This window comes from Salmo salar, chromosome ssa22 (assembly GCF_905237065.1).
Source record: "Salmo salar chromosome ssa22, Ssal_v3.1, whole genome shotgun sequence".
Taxonomy (NCBI): Eukaryota; Metazoa; Chordata; class Actinopteri; order Salmoniformes; family Salmonidae; genus Salmo; species Salmo salar.
Window position 1 is genome coordinate 10,063,565 of NC_059463.1, and position 21,787 is coordinate 10,085,351.

Genomic DNA, 21,787 nt, shown 5'->3' on the forward strand with positions numbered 1-21,787 from the left:
GGCGGGCCAGGCGCATGCACACTAACACGGTCGCCAGTTGGACGGTGTTTCCTCCGACACATTGGTGCGACTGGCTACCGGGTTAAGCAGCCGGTGTGGCTTGGCAGGGTCGTGTTGGCTCTCGACCTTTGCCTCTCCCAAGTCCGTATGGAATTTGCAGCGATGGGACAAGACTGTAGCTACCAATTGGGGAGAAAAAGGGGTAAAAATGTGTAAAAATAAACAATCAAATAAAAAAAGTATGGCTGGACAGATTACAAACAGTATTAACTGGAGAAGAGGGATGCTGAATACATCGGGGGGGGGAAATCGCAATCAAGAGAATGCGTAGACACATTTAGTCCCCGTTTTCGAGAAAAAAAGGAACATTTGAAAATATACATGCCAAGTGGAATGGTTCACAACTCTCAAATCAAGATGTTCTTGTTTAAAGTGGTTTGATGAAGTTTGTATCCTTCATCCAAATATGTGAAAGCACTTAGTCATGTTTCATTTAATCTAATTAGAATCAACATTACATTTCAACAATCCAGAACAAGGCAACGGAACAGACAGAGGTTTATGAATGATCGAGTATAATAATAGCCCAGGAGAATCAGGTGTAATGATATTGAGTCAAATTATACAGTCCATTATTATTCCATGAAATACCACATATCCTGAGATGGTTACATGTTGTATATGTTTACAAGCAGGCAGAGCAATGAAAAAAGGTGATGTAGTGTACTATATATAGTGAACTATAAGTTTAGGACCATGTTATGATGGAGCTAAAACATGGGAGATAGAAAGAGGTAAGAAAGATCCTCCCCGTTCAGTGTTCATGAAAATACCATCTAAATGTCATCATGATTTTACACCTTTTTCTTTCCCGTGGCTACGTACAGCCAATTGACCTACAACTGATTGGACACAAATCACTCATCTCTCTTTTGCAAACTGTTTAGGGTCATAGGCCTTCTACAGCCCAGACAACAAAGTAAACGGCATTTCAGTTCCCCAACATTTCCTCTTCATTATGAGAATGTTTTCTAGAACCCCAACTTTTTTTATCAGGAGATTACAGAGCATGTTGTGGGAATGATGAAAAATGTAAAAATGAAAAATGTAAAACCCCACTGCACTAACTGTTTTATAAAAAATAATGCGTGAGCTTTTCTATAAATAGACAAGATCTGGTCATATTGCTGCTTGTTTTGTTGATAACGTGTCGCCAAGCTCAAGACAAGTGGGAAATCTATTTAGAAGAATTTAGACCATTTTCATTTAGTTTATTCCCCCCTCAGGATACTCTCCTGGCTGTCTTGTGTCTCGAACACTTTGATGTCTTTGCATAACTGAGGAGTGTCGCGGATAATGACGAGGACAAGTGAAACTAGGTCACGAGAGGAGACAGAGTTTGGTTGCCTGCTCGTCACAATCCCATCAGCTCTGTATGTGTGTGTGTGTGTGTGTGTGTGTGTGTGTGTGTGTGTGTGTGTGTGTGTGTGTGTGTGTGTGTGTGTGTGTGTGTGTGTGTGTGTGTGTGTGTGTGTGTGTGTGCGCGCACTCGTGCGTGGACGTTCATGCAGAAACTGATAAAACACATTTGGACTCCAATAGTGTATGAGGGAAAAGGTACACACCAAAGTGTAACTAGAAACATATCGGCTCGATTTTCATCAACACTATTAGAGAAAATGTGGGTGCATTGGTCAGGATAGAATTGTATAACTGAGGATATTCCTTATATCATGCAATTCATTACCCTAACATAAATGAGCTTGATTCTGTAGACCACCCTTGTGTGCTCATTTGAATTTGAATGATTTTTTTTTGGGAGATAATATAGCACATTTTCAGGTGACAAGACAATACTAGGGAGGGAGAAACTGTACCTCTTCTTGTCATGTGGTATGAATCCTACCACATGGTATACTTCCTCAGATAAAATTCACACCAGAATGGAAAAAGACATTCTGTATTTAGTTAACAGAACGTCACTGCTGCCTCTCCACGGCCATTAACTAGTGTACACCTGTGATGTTTGCAAGCTACTCTGAATCACCCTCGCAGCATGAGGTGCCCTCAAGCCATAATCATGAAACTCTGATGTGAGGCAGGCAGCTAGCTAATCAAGCTGCAGCGTTTACACAGCTTTGAGCAATAGCAAGGAAGTCATGTTGGAGTTCCAATTGCCAATATGCCATCTTAAACTATATTTGACTATGACATATGGTAGGGGAGGACATATACAGTACCAGTCAAAGGTTTGGACAACCTACTCATTCAAGGGTTTTTCTTTATTTTGACTATTTTCTACATTGAGATCATACCAATAGCGTGCAAGGCTGTCATCAAGGCAAAGGGTGGCAACTTTGAAGAATCTCAAATATAAAATATATTTTGATTTGTTTAACACTTTTTTGGCTACTACATAATTCCATATGTGTTATTTCATAGTTTTGAGGTATTCACTACAATGTAGAAAATAGTTTTTTTAAAATCAAGAAAAACCCTTGAATGAGTAGGTGTGTCCAAACTTTTGACTGGTACTGTATATAATTATACAAGGACTGGGTCTAATCCTGAATGCTGATTGGTTAAAACCAACCATGATGACTGTTTGTTTTGTTAGCCGAGATTCTCAGATGTCTAACCTCCTCCTGAGCAGCCTCAACCTTTCCCCTCTCTCTGTATGCTTTGTTAATGTCTCACTGGCGACTTCACTCCATCCCACTCGTCCTCTTGCTCTTACGCTCACTTTGTTGGAGGACTTAACTCTGTCCTCCTCAATTCCCTTTCTCTCCTTCAAGGGCCTATTCATCCTTTTGCCCCTGCACTCTGCTTACCATACGTTACTCGAATCCCTCTTTATCTTGCTGTCCCCTGCTCTCCTTTGATGCAAGTCGCATCTCCCCAAGAATAAGAAGTTGCCTTCGACTTCTCCTGCAGTAACAACACATGTACATGCATAAGTCAAGTTAATGTGGTAGCCTTCTGAGAGTGGGAGAGAAAGAGTCTAAGAGAGATACTTGTGTGAATTACTCAGAGGTGGCACCACAGGTTCAAAAGTAGAGTGGCAAAATTCGTTCTTAAATTTTTGGGGGCCTGGAGTTTTTCCTGATCTCATGACATGGTGAAGTAGAACTCTGGGACCGAATCGTAGGCTATGACAAAAGATGAATGATGCGCCTTGCCACAGAGATCCGGCATTTACAAAATTACAATGATTGGCCCAAGGCGGGAGCTATAGTAATTAACTGAAATGTGTTAGTCACACGCAATATCTCAATTTTCTTAAGGGTGGGCGTGGCATAATTCGTGTGGGACGACATGTTTACTGTTGCATTGTTATAGATAGCTTCTCATTTCATCTGTGCTATGACTATAGGGCTGGGGGTTTTCTTGTCCGGTCATGTGAATTGGAAACACTCCTGGCCTAAGGTGGATCAAACCCTTTCAATTCACCACAAACCTTGTTATTAAAAAAGACGGACAGGTTTCAAGGTTTCAAAAATATTTTAATTGCATGTCATAAAACCTACTATTTGTTTATCTGATTACAGTGCTCTATAAGTCTTATGTAAGGTAGGGTTACGTTTAACACTATACAGTATACACGTTAGATTTGTAACAAAGTTTTTTTTTATGTGTAAGCCATAAAACCACTAACCTTATGTTGTTGTCCTGGTCCACCAGAGGTTGGTTTCCTGGTGCAGGTTGATGTTTATTGTCATGAGTCTTGTCCTGGAGGCAAAACTGAACGATTTCCCCTTAGATCGGCCAGCTGCAAAGTCAAAACTGGCAATATTGTACAAAAAAAGTTGAAAACAGTCTAGGGTCTGACGTCCATATCCATCTGGTGTGAATGGCACTAACCATCCCTAGTCATCCTCACCTGTAGCTAGAACTTGAAAGCCGTGTTGACATAGAATCCCCCCTGGATTATCATTCAGTTATGTTGGTGAAGTCACGTGAGACACTGATACTGGTAAACCTCATGGTCTTAGCCACGAATGAGGGCTGTGAGGGTGGATTCTATGTCGACACCAGATGGATATGGACGTCAGACTATAGACTCATTTGCACAGCAAAATCCTCCAGATTACATATATGGCATCAAGACAAATGGATGATGGCATCCAGTCAAGATAATGAAACATCTACAGTACATTCGGAAAGTATTCAGACCCCTTCCCTTTTCCAACATTTTGCTAAGTTACAGCCTTATTCTAAAATTGATTAAATTAATTGTTTTTCTCATCAATCTACACACAATACCCCATATCGACAAAGCAAAAACAGGTTTTAAAAAATAGTAGCAAATGTATAAAAAAAAAAAACACAAATAACTTATTTACATAAGTATTCAAACCTTTTGCTATGAGATTCGAAATTGAGCTCAGGTGCATCCTTTTTCCACTGATCACCCTTGAGATGTTTCTACAACTTGATTGGAGTCCACCTGTGGTAAATCCAATTAATTGGACATGATTTGGAAATGCACACACCTGTCTATATAAGGTCCCACAGAAGACAGTGCATGTCAGAGCAAAAACCAAGCAATGAGGTCGAAGGAATTGTCCGTAGAGCTCATGAGACAGGACTGATCTGGGAAAGGGTACCAAAACATTTCTGCAGCATTGAAGGTCCCCAAGAACACAGTGGACCCCATCATTCTTAAAAGGAAGAAGTTTGGAACCACAAAGACTCTTCCTAGAGCTGTCTGCCCGGCCAAACTGAGCAATCGGGGGAGAAGGACCTTGGTCAGGGAGGTGACCAAGAACCCGAAGGTCACTCTGACAGAGCTCTACAGTTCTTCTGTGGAGATGGGAGAACCTTCCAGAAGGACAACCACCTCTGCAGCACTCCACCAATCAGGCCTTTATGGTAGAGTGGCCAGACTGAAGCCACTCCTCAGTAAAAGGCACATGAAAGCTTGCTTGGAGTTTGCCAAAAGGCACCTAAAGGACCATGAGAAACAAGATGGTCTGGTCTGACGAAACCAAGATTGAACTCTTTGGCCTCAATGCCAAGTGTCATGTCTGGAGGAAACCTGGCACCATCCCTACGATGAAGGATGTTGGTACCAGCATCATGCTGTGGGGATGTTTTTCAGAGTCAGGGACTGGGAAACTAGTCAGGATGTCACCTCACATTTTTCACTTGACCTGTGTGCACCTACATTGTGTGAGGATCGATGCTGGAGAGAGGAAGCAGGTACAGGGAGAACATTTAATAAATAACGGACATGAAACAGGACAGGAACAGCGTCTGGACAGGGGACAAACTGACGACATCAATGCTGACACAGGGATGGAACAGAGGAAACGGACAGATAAAGGGGAGGAAATCAAATAATTATGGAGTTCAGGTGGGTCCAATGAGGTGCAGGTGTGCGTAACGAAGGGGACAGGTGTGCATAATGATAGGCAGTCTGGCGCCAGAGAGGGAGCGCGGGAGCAGACGTGACAGGACCCCTCCCCCCCTCTAGGGGCGCCACCCGGCGTCCCACCTGGACGAGCCTGACGGGCCGGCCGAGGCATGGGCGCTGGACAAGCCAGCTGGGGCGTAACGAAGGGGACAAGTGTGTGTAATGATAGGCAGTCTGGCGCCCTCGAGCGCCAGAGAGGGAGAGCGGGAGCAGGCGTGACACATTGTAAACTTTCATTCATAGGCTAGGTTGTAGCAACCTCATGATGGGTATAGGGAAATTCTAGTATCATGTAGTAGCCTAAACCTATTGAGTATACAGTGAACTGGGTGAATGGAATATGAATGACAGTCATCCAGTATGGTGTAACAGAAATAAGGCCATGCTGATGAAGATAAAAAAAATTGTCCTCCCTCATCTTAAACGGCACTGTTGAAAGCACAGTGATAGACATTTGGGTGACATCAAAACCAAAAAAACAGACATTGTTTTTCCATTGGAATTTGGTTGTGCTTTTAAGATGGTTGAAAGCGTAGTGATGACATTGGAAATTCAACTAATTTTTGAGTGGGTGAATATAGGTTGTAATCTCATTGATCAAATATTAGCCAATTATCGATGTTGAAATGACGTGGTGTACCCAGTGGGAAGTGCCAACCTCTGCAAATCTTCTTATTGGATTTAAATCCCTGAGATTTATTAGGATACACACAGTATATCCATCTATTATAGATGTGTCAACATCACAGATATTTCCAAGGATTGTATGAATTGTTGATTTACTTTCACACTTTATTATGTTATTCAGTTCTTCCCACCAAAGCCTTTCCTTATTGAACCCACTGACCGTGTGCTAATTGCTTTTAGCAAAATGTAAAAGCGCATTTTCTTTCCGAGATCCACACATGTTGCTGCAGTTAGGAGAGAAAAATGTTACCCCTTTTTTTCTGTCACAGCCATGCTCTCTGGCCTTGATTGACACTCTACATACATCACTCAGTTTCTCTCCTATACAATCACAATGATAGACAGTACCCACTGACTATGCCAGAGAAGAGTCCTTCACTTTGAAATGGTAATAGCTATTATCATTACCCAGTGAAAATCCAACCCTACTATAAGTGCATGAACTGCATGATGTGACCTCAATTATTTTGTTTACCCTTGTACAGTGGCTCGGCATAAAGTGTCAATATTTGCCACTGTTTTTTCTGTTCTGGAAGTATTTTATCCTCTCATAGAAAACCAATTTGAGAGATTTTGACAAAAGGGCTTCGCTTCTAATTGATGTCACCATATTGAGCTTAAACCGATACAAACAAACAAGTAACTTTTCCCTTGGCCTGTATGCATCTCCTTTTCAAAGTCAAACGGTATTGAGGATTATAGTTAGATACAGTGCTCATCAAAAACAAAAGCAGACAAAAAGTACACTTAAGAAATCAAAGCAACTGTTCAGAATTCAAAGAGTCCATTATTCTCCCAAGGAATGCAAATCAAATCATGGAACTAGACTTCTCCAAACCTACTGAATAAGTCTTCTGTTTCACTGTCTACAGTGAGGGGGAAAAGTATTTGATCCCCTGCTGATTTTGTACGTTTGCCCACTGACAAAGAAATGATCGGTCTATAATTTTAATGGTAGGTTTACTTGAACAGTGAGAGACAGAATAACCACAAAAAATCCAGAAAAAAGCATGTCAAAAATGTTATAAATTGATTTGCATTTTAATGAGGGAAATAAGTATGTGACTCCCTCTCAATCAGAAAGATTTCTGGCTCCCAGGTGTCGTTTATACAGGTAACGAGCTGAGATTAGGAGCACACTCTTAAAGTGTGCTCCTAATCTCAATTTGTTACCTGTATAAAAGACACCTGTCCACAGAAGCAATCAATCAATCAATCAGATTCCAAACTCTCCACCATGGCCAAGACCAAAGAACTCTCCAAGGATGTCAGGGACAAGATTGTAGACCTACACAAGGCTGGAATGGGCTACAAAACCATCGCCAAGCAGCTTGGTGAGAAGGTGACAACAGTTGGTGCGATTATTCGCAAATGGCAGAAACACAAAAGAACTGTCGATCTCCCTCGGCCTGGGGCTCCATGCAAGATCTCACCTCGTGGAGTTGATGATCATGAGAACGTGAGGAATCAGCCCAGAACTACACGGGAGGATCCTGTCAATGATCTCAAGTTAGATGGGACCATAGTCACCAAGAAAACAATTGGTAACACACTACGCTGTGAAGGACTGAAATCCTGCAGCGCCCGCAAGGTCCCCCTGCTCAAGAAAGCACATATACGTGCCCGTCTGAAGTTTGCCAATGAACGGCTGAATGATTCAGAGGGCAACTGGGTGAAAATGTTGTGGTCAGATGAGACCAAAATGGAGGTCTTTGGCATCAACTCAACTCGCCGTGTTTGGAGGAGGAGGAATGCTGCCTATGACCACAAGAACACCATCCCCACCGTTAAACATGGAGGTGGAAACATTATGCTTTGGGGGTGTTTTTCTGCTAAGGGGACAGGACAACTAGGGTTTTTATTTATTTTTACTATTTTCTACATTGTAGAAAGTAGTGAAGACATCAAAACTATGAAATAACACATATGGAGTCATGTACTAACCAAATAAGTGTTCAACAAATCAAAATATATTTTTGATTTTAGATTCTTCAAAGTAGCACTTTTTCCTCGATGACAGCTTTGCACACTCTTGACATTCTCTCAACCAGCTTCACCTGGAATGCTTTTCCAACAGTCTTGAAGGAGTTCCCACATATGCTGACCACTTGTTGGCTGCTTTTCCTTCACTTTGCGGCCCAACTCATCTCAAACCATCTCAATTGAGTTGAGATAGTGTGATTGTGGAGGTCAGGTCATCTGATGCAGCACTCCATCACTCTCCTTCTTGGTCAAATAGCCCTTACAGAGCCTGGAGGTATGTTTTGGGTCATTGTCCTGTTGAAAAACAAATGATAGTCCCACTAAGCATAAACCAGATGGGATGGCGTATCGATGCAGAATGCTGTGGTAGCCATGCTGGTTAAGTGTGCCTTGAAGTGTGCCTTAAATAAATCACAGACAGTGTTAACAGCAAAGCACCCCCACATCATCACACCTCCTCCTCCATGCTTCACAGTGGGAACCACACATGCGGAGATCATCTGTTCACCTACTCTGCATCACACAAAGACACAGTGGTTGGAACCAAGAATCTCAAATTTGGACTCATCAGACCAAAGAACAGATTCCCACCAGTCTAATGTCCATTGCTCGTGTTTCTTGGCCCAAGCAAATCTCTTGTTCTTATTGGTGTCCTTGAGTAGTGGTTTCTTTGCAGCAATTTGACCATGAAGGCCTGATTCATGCAGTGTCCTCTGAACAGTTGATGTTGAGATGTGTCTGTTACTTGAACTCTGTGAAGCATTTATTTGGACTGCAATCTGAGGTGCAGTTAACTCTAATGAATTTATCCTCTGCAGCAGAGGTAACTCTGGGTCTTCCTTTCCTGATGAAACTGGCTCCTCATGACGGATTGGCTCAAACGCATTAAGAAGAAAAGAAATGCCACAAATTAACTTTTAACAAGGCACACCTGTTAATTGAAATGCATTCCAGGTGACTTCCTCATGATGCTGGTTAAGAGAATGCCAAGAGTGTGCAAAGCTGTCATCAAGGCAAAGGGTGGCTACTTTGAGGAATCTCAGATATAAAATATATTTTGATTTGTTTAACACTTTTTTGGTTACTACGTGATTCCATATATGTTATTTCATAGTTTTGATGTGTTCACTATTATTCTACAATGTAAAACACTAGAATGAGTATGTGTGTCCAAACTTTTGACTGGTACTGTAAATGATACATTCATGCAGAACAATGACATTGAAATACAGTTGCACCAGTAAAAGAAAGAAAAACAAGTCTTCTCTCATCTTTTGTGGAAAGACACATTTTTTGTTTTTTTCCCTCCTTCTTCAAAATCCTTTTAGCAGGAACATGAAAGGAGTTTATGTAATGGAATAGTGTTGCATATCAGTATCCCTCCAGCTACTTAGAGCATGCATATTCTTAAAAATACCTTCCATGCCAGGGTGTTTTCTAAAATACATTTCAGATTAGATAAATTGTTCAAAGACGCAATACTTTTAGATGCCTTCATCTGAAGAACATTTGCTACATTACAAGGGTGTTCATCGAAAGTGCGTTTCATCATCTAGACTTCTTCTCCTCTCCATCTGGACCCCATGAAGAGGTCCTTTCAAAGGCCCACATGACACAGTCAGCCAAGGGGGCCTTGAGCCCATGCATCGACTGACTGCATGGGTCTGAAGAGGGAGATGTGAGGAAGGACTGGTGTTCCTTCAACTTCTCTATGGTTAGGAGGTTTGTAGGGCAAAAATAGGGGCTTTCCATAGCAGCACCAGTGTGTTGCCAGTGAGTATGTTAATGTAGGCTCTAGTGATATTTTAGTGTCTGTTTTAAGTCTGAGGGTTATTTCATGACTTCAAGGTCTCCAGAGCAAATTAGTGCCTTTTTGAATACCTCACATTCATAATGGAAATTGTTGAAAGAATGTCCTTCTGGGGGACCTTTTTGAAAGGTAAAGTATGGATATGGATGTACTCAGGGAAAGAAAATTGTTCCCGATTTTTTTTGTCCAAGTTTGTGAAGGCTATTAAGCAACAATGAACTTGAAGCAAAGTAAATACTCTTGAGTTGTGTAGGCTTCGCTCCCTTACGGAATAGTATGTCTGCACAGTGCGACGAGGGAATTGGATGACACATGCTGTATGCTCAGTGATATGACACATGATAAGACCAGGAGCTAGTGGTAGATTTTAGGAAAAATAAATGTCTTTAATCCCATTTCTATTCATTTTGAAGGGATTGGCACTGTTGACTCTTATAAGTACTAAGATGTACTAGTGGACAACAAACTGAGCTGGAAGGAGTATTCTCACAGTGTCTACAAAAAAAAAATACAGACTGTACTTTTTAAGGAAGCTTAGATCTTTTAATGTATGTGACAAAATACTTTGTATGTTCTATAGCAGTGACATGGCGAGTGTAGTGACCTATGCCATTATGCGCTGGAAAGGGAATTTAGCTAAGGAGGACTTAAACTAGCTTAACAAAATCCTTAACAAAGCCAGTGCTACAATTGGCTGCAGCCTAGACATGTTCATAAAAAGGCTACAAGTAAAAACCCACATGATCATGGACAATGACACACACCCACTCCACAACACTTGAATGCAACACAGGAGCAGCTTCAGTAGCAGGTTCATCCTGCCCAGATGTTCCACAGGGAGGTTTTAGACGGTCATTTTTACCCACAGCTATGAGGCTTTTTAATGAGTGTAATTGATTAACTGTCTATTGGAAAATGCTGTTGCCTGTTTTCCCCCAGAGTAGGATGGAAAACAGCACTGGAATCAGACTATTCTTTTTGGGATACTATGACTGGTGCATGTGCCTTTTGTTTTTTAATCATGTTGGTCATTGTTTTGCGTGTCCTGTCAAGTCATTAACAATGCATGCTGTGACAAAATAATTTCCCAAATTGGGATTAATAAAGTAATACTCTAAGCTCTCTACTTTCCCCAGGCCAATGTTTACTGCCTCTCTTGGGTAATAAAGATATAGTAGTAATAATGAATGTAATCCTCGTGTCGAGGTCTACATTTTTTACGATCTCAAATCCAACTTAATTACTTCTCACTATGATAAAAAAAAAAAAAAATAAATTAGACTTAAACATTTTAATATGTACCATCCATCATTCGTGACATGCCAGCCCAACAGGGTGTGGATGACTCTAGTTCCTTCTTCACAGTAGGGCAGTTTGAAAAATTATAGATTTTTTTTTGTTGCAGAAATGCCTTGTTGAACATGTGGACTTTATGTGCCTTAATTACAAACGTGTATGTGATCCTTAAATATGAATAAAAATGTTCAATTATTAGCCTAGTTTAGCCAAGGAAAAAGCACTGAGCTGTATAGAAGAAAGACAGGATCTTTCCTGGCTAGCCATGATTGGCTGAGATAACGGGGAGGTTGACCAGGCTGATGGTTGATCTTGCATTTACATGTTAATTCTTGAAGAGATTGGTGGGTCAATGGTTTATTAAGAATGATCCTGAATGGGCATAAACAAAGAGCTCTCTAGCACTCACCAAAATCTTTCAAGGGCATTTTTCGTCTACTTGTCTCCTAAGCGGGATAACATTTAATCAACTTTTAAAGCAGCATAACCTTCCCACACTTCCTTCAATCACAGTGTATGGAATACCATTTTGGACCTCTGAATTTGAATTTCTGTAATCCGTCAAAACAAGCCTTTCGGATTTTTCAACACAAATCCCAGTTCGGAATGGCCGTTACATTTACATGTTCACATTGTAAGATAATTAACAATGTATTTACTTACACATTACATGGTAATAAGTGTAAGTTATAGAGGCTAAATATAAAAGCCTTCCACTTTTCATTTTAGAGTAAACATTCGATTTGCTAAGTGGTTTTTAACGACGCGATGACAATTAAATCGTGAGAAAATGTTAAAAAGCACGCTGCAAACCCTTCTCGATCATAACTATCAAGTGTTCTAGTTATTGCACCCCGTCATGTGATAAGATTTCTCTAGAAGGCAACTTTCCCTCACTGTGCTGAACATAATTGAATGAGGAAATTTCACAGTATACCAACTGCCTCAATAAAGGCGTGCATAATCAAGATGTATTTTCTCACATGAGCTAATAAAAAGTAAAGAAGAAAGAAAAAAACATTAATAAAGTGTTGACAAATCAGTCCGTTTAACTGGTTGAGTGGACTGATTTGTCACGGTAAACTTATGAGGGGAGATGGGGAGTGGGAGAGAGCCTATGCGCACAAGAGAGAAACAGAGAGAGCGCGCAAGAGAGAGAGAGAGAGAGAGAGAGAGAGAGAGAGAGACAGAAATTGCGGAGACTGACTGCTACGTCCATCATCCACTATTCTAGTGTTCACCGACATGAGGTAGGTGTGAATATCATCCTGAAGATCGCAAAATGAATCTGTGCTTTCTGTCCAAACCGCAGGTGCCACTAGATGCAGGTGTGGTTTAAAGAAAGACATCCAAGGTTTTGGTGAATTTCATCAACACGTTTCGGTCGTTCAACGCATCAACATCCATCCCCATCTCTTGTTCCTCTATACTTGGTTCGTTTATCCGTACAGAGGTCCTTTGTCAATGCGTCCTTCAAAATATGTAGCTTTTCCTCTGAGGAATTGTTTTACTGGAGGATCGCGCATTACATTTTTGGGGATCTTTCCTTGTTTGGCGGTAAGTGATATAGAAAGCTTTGCTTGAGCACCTGAGTTGTCCCTATTTGTTTCTAATGTGATGGTCTGTTTTTTTCTACAAGTAACCTGACATGTGAAGTTGATCATGGTTATCGGAATGTTAAACCAGCAAAAATGTTTTACTTATTCATCAAAATACAGCATGCAGATGTAGGATCTTCATCTGGGCCAGTTTGCAAACAGAAGGAAATTAATCCTGCAGCAACAGGAAATGTGAATTAATATGTGGATTAAAATGAATGGATATATTTTTTTGTTAAGGCAAATCAAGTCTGAAATTTCAATGTGGAAATTACAAACTTTAGAAACCTTTCTAAAACTCGAATACACCACAAGTTTGCATTTTTTATGCTTTGCATAAAAATTCACAGCAACAAAATAGTGATCAAATTAACATCTGTATACACTCCTATCGAAATGTTGTCAAAATGTACCATCTAAATGAGCAATAAAAAAAGCAGAAGTATACAGGATTTTCTATATTTTGACAATCGTTCTTCATATTATCCTTAAATCTGATACATACTTAGCAGTATGGCAGGTATGCGATTCTGACTCCACAGGTCTCGTTCTATTCTGAACAGACCACTTCTATTTGTCATAGCTGTTAACAGAGCTTCCTAACGAGACTTCACATTATCCTCTCTGTCTTAAACGTTCTGTTCTGTGAGCTCTGGAAATGACAGGGAATTTGACAGCCTGCTTATAGGTCTTTTAGAGGTGGTGCTCTTGCAGTGGGATTCTCATTATAATCCTTGCATCCATAGCCCAAGATGTACTCTTAAGGAGCCTACCATTGGTCCTTAAGGTCCTTGGACCTTAAATGTTATTTTCAGAGGTAGACTGCCAAATACTCCATCTAAAGCTGAATCTATTCTCAATTGCAATACGGTTGTAGAAACATAAATCTCTTTACTTTCATATCACATCAAAATAAATGCAAAATATATTATTAGGTACACCCATCTAGTACCGGGTCGAACCCCTCTTTGCCTCCAGAACAGCCTGAATTATTTGGGGAATGGAAACATTACTCAATTGGCATCAAGGGACCTAATGTGTGCCAGGAAAACATTCCCCACACCATTACACCACCACCAGCCTGTACCATTGACACCATGCAGGATGGGACCATGGACTCATGCTGCTTATGCCAAATCCTGACTCTGCCATCAGCATGATGCAACAGGAACCTGGATTTATCAGACCAGGCAATGTTTTTCCACTCCTCAATTGGCCAGTGTTGGTGATCGCGTGCCCACTGGAGCCTCTTCTTCTTGTTTTTAGCTGATAGGAGTGGAATCCAGTGTGGTCGTCTGCTGCAATAGCCCGTCCGTGACAAGGACCGACGAGTTGTGCTTTCTCAGATGCCGATCTGCACACTAGTGTTGTACTGCACCGTTATTTGCCTGTTTGTGGCTTGCCTATTAGCTTGCACGATTCTTGCCATTCTCTTTGGACCTCTCATCAACAAGCTGTTTTCGCTCCACAAAAAGGCTACTGACTGGATGTTTTTTGTTTGTCGCACCATTATCAGTAAACCCTAGACACCGTCGTGCATGAAAAGCCCAGGAGGCCGGCCATTTGTGAGATCCTGGAACCAGCGCGCCTGGCACAGACGATCATACCACGCTCAAAGCTGCTTAGGTTACTTGTTTTGCCCATTTTAATGTTCAATCGAACAGTATGGCCAAGTGTCTGTAGGAGCGAACCATTTTCGTGAACGGGGTGGTGACCTAATAAACTGGCCACCGAGTATACACTTACTGTACACTTACTGTACACTTACTGTACACTGTTTTAACCAGCTTCACCACAGTTGCAGATTACAGTATTTTTCAATGACAGCACATTCCTGGCGGCCTTCTTCCGTTACACACAGTTGTTCGGAGCATGCTATATAGCTAATTAGCACAGGTGGTCCCTCAGTCTTCCATCTGTCTTCCATAAACAAAAATGATGTGTGTAGGCCAGTGACAAACAATTTAAATGTAATGCCTTTTAAATTCAGGCTGTAACACAACAACATCTGGAAAAAGTCAAGGGGTATAAATACTTTCTGAAGGCACAGTACCATGCAATCACCTTATCATGGAAATGTTTTATTCATGAGTTGTTACTGATTGTGTGTTTTGTCTGTTTCTCTGCTCAAGATGGCAGGTAATTTTAAGGCAAGCCGGAACACAGAGTGAGTCGCCATGGCGGCAGGAGTGGCTGCATGGCTTCCCTTTGCACGGGCAGCAGCTATTGGCTGGATGCCTGTGGCCAACTGCCCCATGCCCACTGCTCCTAGAGACCACAGAAAGAGACATGACGAGCTGATCATCCTGAACGTGAGTGGACGACGCTTCCAGACCTGGAGGACCACACTGGACCGCTACCCAGACACCCTGCTGGGAAGCTCGGAGAAACAGTTTTTTTACGATGAGGAGACAAAGGAGTATTTTTTCGACCGGGACCCAGACTCCTTCCGCAGCATTCTCAACTTCTACCGGACGGGAAAGTTGCACTATCCTCGCTACGAGTGCATCTCGGCCTATGACGAAGAGCTAACTTTCTTCGGCATCATTCCGGAGATCATCGGCGACTGCTGCTACGAAGAGTACAAGGACCGGAAGCGGGAGAACGCGGAGCGTCTCCAGGATGACCAGGATGACAACAAGGACTGCAAGCTGCCCAACATGACATACAGAGAGACCATGTGGAGGGCCTTTGAGAACCCTCACACCTCCACCATGGCCCTGGTGTTCTACTACGTCACCGGCTTCTTCATCGCCATCTCAGTCCTCACCAACGTGATAGAGACGGTACCTTGCGGTGCCACGCCTTCACAGAAGGACATGCCGTGTGGCGAGCGCTATACCATCGCCTTCTTCTGCATGGACACAGCCTGCGTCCTTATCTTCACCGTGGAGTACCTCATGAGACTCTTCGCCGCGCCCAGCCGCTACCAATTTATGCGCAGTGTGATGAGCATCATCGACGTGGTTGCCATCTTTCCCTACTACATCGGCCTGGTGATGACAGACAATGAGGATGTGAGCGGGGCCTTCGTCACTCTCCGAGTGTTCCGTGTGTTCCGCATCTTCAAGTTCTCCCGCCACTCGCAGGGCCTCAGGATCCTGGGGTACACGCTGAAGAGCTGCGCCTCCGAGCTGGGCTTCCTCCTCTTCTCCCTCACCATGGCCATCATCATCTTCGCCACGGTCATGTTCTACGCAGAGAAGGGGTCGTCGTCGACCAAGTTCACCAGCATTCCAGCCTCCTTCTGGTACACCATTGTCACAATGACCACGTTGGGGTAAGTCCTCCCTATTTCCCTCTTTCTCTCTCTCTATCTCACTTTCTTTCTCTTTCTCGCTCGCGTTCTCTTCCTCGCTTTTTATCTTTCTTCCAATCTCTTTCTTTTTCTCTCGCTCTCTCTCCCTCTCATTTTCTCAGCAGATTTGGTTCTCTCTCTCCACTTGTGTGGTTCATAAAAAAAACGTGTCTTCTGCATTGGAATGATGCATGCTGTCCCCAAGAGATCTCAAGATGGTTCACAAATATTATCTTCAAATCAGGAGGTCTCACAAAACCTTACTTGGCATCATCAAATCACAAATACTGATTAATGTTGGGAGTTTTTGTATTCTAAAAAGTTAAGAAGTCAACCATCCAAGGTTGAATTCAAACAACAAATGTTTTCTGAAGAGGCTTTAGTTAGTTATACAACTATAATTCACTTCAATATGATGAATGCACCTTAAAAAGTTGATTACCAGATTTGATCTGGTGCCAAAATGCTTGCCTGTGTTTTACTGCAAATGTAATACCTTGGTCTATTGTTTGGGTGTCCTGGATATGTTTTCTGCTATGTGGTGGAAAATGGAATATGGATAAATGCCAACGGCTTCCTCACTTCTTCAATAGACTAGTGGGTGTATGTATGATGCTGCTGCCCATTTCAGTAATGGTGGAGAGCCACCACTACATTTACAGTACCTACCTGACCTACTAGTATAAACTCTAATGGCAAAGTGTTTACCTCACTGTAGGCTGGCCGAATGCAGTAGCTCCTGGGAAAGTGTGTGTGTGTGTGTGTGTGTGTGTGTAAGCACGCACGTGCCTGTGCATTCGTCCATGTATGCGCTTGCCTGAATGTTTTGCGAGGGTAGCAGGAGATTTGTGTGTTCCTATTATGTCTTTGTCTAGTGGGTGTTTTGTGTCTAATGTCATTTCAAAAATGTCCGTAATCTGGTATGCTCTGGGACACATAATCCCAGAAAACAATGATTGTAATAAGAATTGGGATCCTGAATGCCGGTGAAAGGGTTTTTGTTTTTCTTACTAGATTAATGATTGGTTTAAATTTGTTATAAAAAAAATAACTGTACGTTCTTTTCAATGTTACATCTATAGGTACGTACAGTATGTAGATGTAATGCTTTTTACAACTATTTTCCTTCTATTTATACTTTGTCTGTTTCTGCCAGCTTCTCTTTGGGCTTTGTCCATCTCCACATTGTGTTAGTCATTGAGAATGACCTCTGACAACCAATGTCTCCCTGGTAGACTGGTGCTGTTGTAGCCTGTCTGATTCTTCACTGGCCAGCTAATACAGTGACCTTGACGCTTGTTTCGCCAAGCAGTTAGGAAGTCTCTCTCCAGGAAATAGTGCCAGGGGAAATAGCCATTCAACCCTGTTCCTGTTCTGTTCTCTTCAGTACCCACCAGTTGCATCATGAGTGATTCCTCAAGAAATAAGGTAAAAAATATACCAAGAGTTGTTGGTTTCCCCCACAAAAAAACATCCATAGAATGGTCCTTTGGACGAATGATTGTTGAAATATATTTCACATTTGGATCTAAAAGCATAAAAACATATAAAAGCATATTACTTTATTTTGGCATATTTTCAATATATTGTTGAACCTAATATACTCTACAGGCATACCAACATTCCAGAGTGGGAACTCTGCTAGTTTTAAAATAATGGCCCATTTAATACTGAAATAATACAAAAAATCACATCCCTCCTTTTACTTGTATCATTGCTTATCCTGCAAATCACCAGCAGAGGGCAACCATTTTGAATCAATTTTCGAATCAAACCAAATTGTATTTGTCACATGCCCCAAATACGATAGGTGTAGACCTTACAGTGAAATGCTTACTTCCAAGCCCTTAACCAAAAATGCAGTTTTAAGAAAAATAGCTAAAATAAATAAATAAAAGTAACAAATAATAATAATAACAAATAATAAATAATAATAAATAACTAACGTTTCCATCCCGGAGCAAGCACCAACTAGCCTGGGGCAAGCCCATGCTAGACCCATCTCCCAGCTAGGGCTCCTGGGCTACTCCTGAAGCCCACTCCTCGGCTACAATATCCGGACCCCTTCTACTATGGGGCACGGAACCCCACCGATCCTTCACGACTGGAATACCGACATAATCTGCCCGAGGATCCCAACAGGCCCCTCAGGCACGACGTCCCCTGAAGGCCCATTCTGCTAACCGCGGCCTGCTAGCTATCTAGAGTATATTGGAGTGTTAGCTGATCCACTGGCCAGTTTCTTGGACCACTATACCCATTTTGCCAATTGGACTTGGACCCCTCTGCTACTTGGAACTCTAATTATTCCACGACTGGTCTATCGACGTCACCTCACGAGGAGGCAAAAACAGACTTTTCCCCCATCGCGACGTCCCTCTAAGGCCCTTATGCTAGCTTGCTAGACCCGGCCTGCTAGCTTGCTAGCACCGGCCTGCTAACTGTCTGAATCGCCGTGTCCCCAGCCAGCCCAACCACTCACTGGACCCATACGATCACTTGGCTATGGATGTCTCTCCCTAATATCAATATGCCTTGTCCATTACTGTCCTGGTTAGTGATTACTGTCTTATTTCACTGTAGAGCCTATAGCCCTGCTCAATATGCCTAAACCAACCATGTTGTTCCACCTCCCACATATGCGATGACATCACCTGGTTTAAACGTCTCTAGAGACTATATCTCTCTCTTCATTACTCAATGCCTAGGTTTACCTCCAATGTACTCTCTTCCTACCATACCTTTGTCTGTACATTATGCCTTGAATCTATGCTATCGTGCACAGAAACCTGCTCCCTTTACTCTCTGTTCCGAACGTGAAAGACGGCCAGTTCTTATAGCCTTTATCCGTACCCTTATCCTACTTCACCTCTGTTCCTCTGGTGATGTAGAGGTTAATCCAGGACCTGCAGTGCCTTGCTCCACTCCTACTCCCCAGGTGCTCTCATCTTTTTACTTCTGTAACCGTAAAAGCCTTGGTTTCATGCATGTTAACATTAGATGCCTACTCCCTAAGTTTGCTTTATTCACTGCTTTAGCACATTCTGCCAACCTGGATGGCTTAGCCGTGTCTGAATCCTGGCTTAGGAAAACCACCACATATTTTCCGCCAAGATAGGACTGCCAAAGGGGGCGGTGTTGTAATCTACTGTAGAGATAGCCAGCAGAGTTCGATCTTCCTATCCAGGTCTGTACCAAAACAATTCGAGCTTCTACTTCTAAAAATTCACCTTTCCAGAAACTGCCCCCAGCTGTGCCCTGGACACCATATGTGAATTGATTGGTCCAATCTATCTTCTGAGCTCGTGCTGTTAGATGACCTAAACTGGGACATGCTTAACACCCCGGCCATCCTACAATCTAAACTTGATGCCCTCAATCTCACACAAATTATGAATGAACCTACCAGGTACAACCCCAAATCCGTAAACATGGGCACCCTCAAAGATATCATCCTAACTAACTCGCCCTCCAAATACACCTCTGCTGTTTTAAACCAAGATCTCAGCGATCACTGACTCATTGCCTGCATCCGTAATGGGTCTGCGGTCAAACGACCACCACTCATCACTGTCAAACGCTCCCTAAAACACTTCTGCGAACAGGCCTTTCTAATTGACCTGGCCGGAGTATCCTGGAATGACATTGACCTCATCCCGTCAGTAGAGGATGCCTGGTTATTCTTTAAAAGTGCCTTCCTCACCATCTTAAATAAGCATGCTCCGTAAAAATTTTTTTGAACTGTGGCGTTCTGCATTAGCATCGAATAGCCCCCATGATATGCAACTTTTTAAAGAAGTTAGGAACCAATATACACAGGCAGTTAGGAAAGCTAAGGCTAGCTTTCTCAAACAGAAATTTGCATCCTATGTACAAACTCAAGAAAGTTCTGGGACACTGTAAGGTCCATGGAGAATAAGAGAACCTCCTCCCAGCTGCCCAATGCACTGAGGCTAGGAAACACTGTCACTACCGATAAATCCACAATAATTGAGAATTTCAATAAGCCTTTTTCTACGGCTGGCCATACTTTCCACCTGGCTACCCCTACCCCAGTCAACAGCACTGCGCTCCCCACAGCAACTCGCCAACCCTCCCCCACTTCTCCTTCACCCAAATCCAGATAGCTGATGTTCTGAAAGCTGCAAAATCTGGACCCCTACATATCAGCCGGGCTAGACAATCTGGACCCTCTCTTTCTAAAAGTATCTGCTGAAATTATTGCAACCCCTATTACTAGCCTGTTCAAACTCTCTTTCGTATTGTCTGAGATTCTAATAGATTGGAAAGCTACTGTGGTCATCCCCCTCTTCAAAGGGGGAGACACTCTAGACCCAAACTGCTACAGACCTATATCTATTCTACCCTGCCTTTCTAAGGTCTTTGAAAGCCAAGTTAACAAACAGATTACCGACCATTTCGAATCTCACCGTGCCTTCTCCGCTATGCAATCTTGTTTCAGAGCTGGTCATGGGTGCACCTCAGCCATGCTCAAGGTCCTGAATAATATCATAACCGCCATTGATAAGAGACCGCGTGGTATAGAGGTCCTGGATGGCAGGAAGCTTGGCCCCAGTGATGTACTGGGCAGTACGCACTACCAGGCAGTGATGCAACTAGTCAGGATGCTCTCTCTGGTGCAGCTCTAGAACCTTTTGAAGATCTGAGGACCCATGGCAAATCTTTTCAGTCTCCTGAGGGGGAATAGGTTTTGTCTTGCCCTCTTCACGACAGTCTTGGTGTGCTTGGAACATGTTAGTTTGTTGGTGATGTGGACACCAAGGAACTTGAAGCTCTCAACCTGTTCCATTACAGCCCCGTCAATGAGAATGGGGGCGTGCTCAGTCCTCCTTTTCTTGTAGTCCACAATCATCTCCTTTGTCTTGAGCACGTTGATTGAGAGGTTGTTGTCCTGGCACCACACTGTCAGGTCTCTGACCTCCTCCCTACAGGCTGTCTCGATGTTGTTGGTGATCAGGCCTACCACTGTTGTGTCATCGGCAAACTTAATGATGGTGTTGAAGTCGTGCCTGGCCGTGCAGCCATGAGTGAACAGGGAGTACAGGAGGGGACTGAGCACACACCCCTGAGGGTGGATCTGTTGGGGCGGTATGCAAATTGGAGTGGGTCTAGGGCAGGGGTCGGCAACCCAAAATGTTGAAAGTGCCATATTGGACCAAAAAAACAAAAAACAAATCTGTCTGGAGCCGCAAAAAATGAAAAGCCTTATATAAGCCTTATAATGAAGGCAACACATGCTGTAAGTGTCTATATTAGCTATATTAGCCTACTATCAAAATGATAAGTAGGCTACAAATACATTAAACGTTTATTTTACCTGCAGCGCATCCTGGAGAGAATGACGCACCACGTGACTACTCTGCTGTACGATGGTGCTTTAAGTTTAACTTCCATTATAATATTAATGTATTATGTTTCGTTGCATTGATGAAATTATAGAAATACAATACAGAAATCAGATTTTTGATGTCATTTTTATTTTAGGATTCGAAAAAACAACAAAATGTGCAACGTGCATAATAGGCCTCCTGTAATTTCAGACCTCCCCATGGAAATAAAATGCAGTCCTTTTCAATCCTCAATAATACGAAACAATCCTCTTCTCTTTTCCCCTTATCTGGGCAACAGACAGAGTGCAATAAAACAGCAGCCTTTTGAAAAGGTAAAGTATATCAAAT

The 21,787-nt window shown here is 42.5% G+C and overlaps 1 pseudogene; it reads left to right on the top strand.

The window, feature by feature from the left end:
- Positions 1-12,397: 12,397 nt before the first annotated feature.
- Positions 12,398-21,787, top strand: part of LOC106582742 (potassium voltage-gated channel subfamily D member 3-like) — a 112,564-nt pseudogene continuing 103,174 nt past the window's right edge.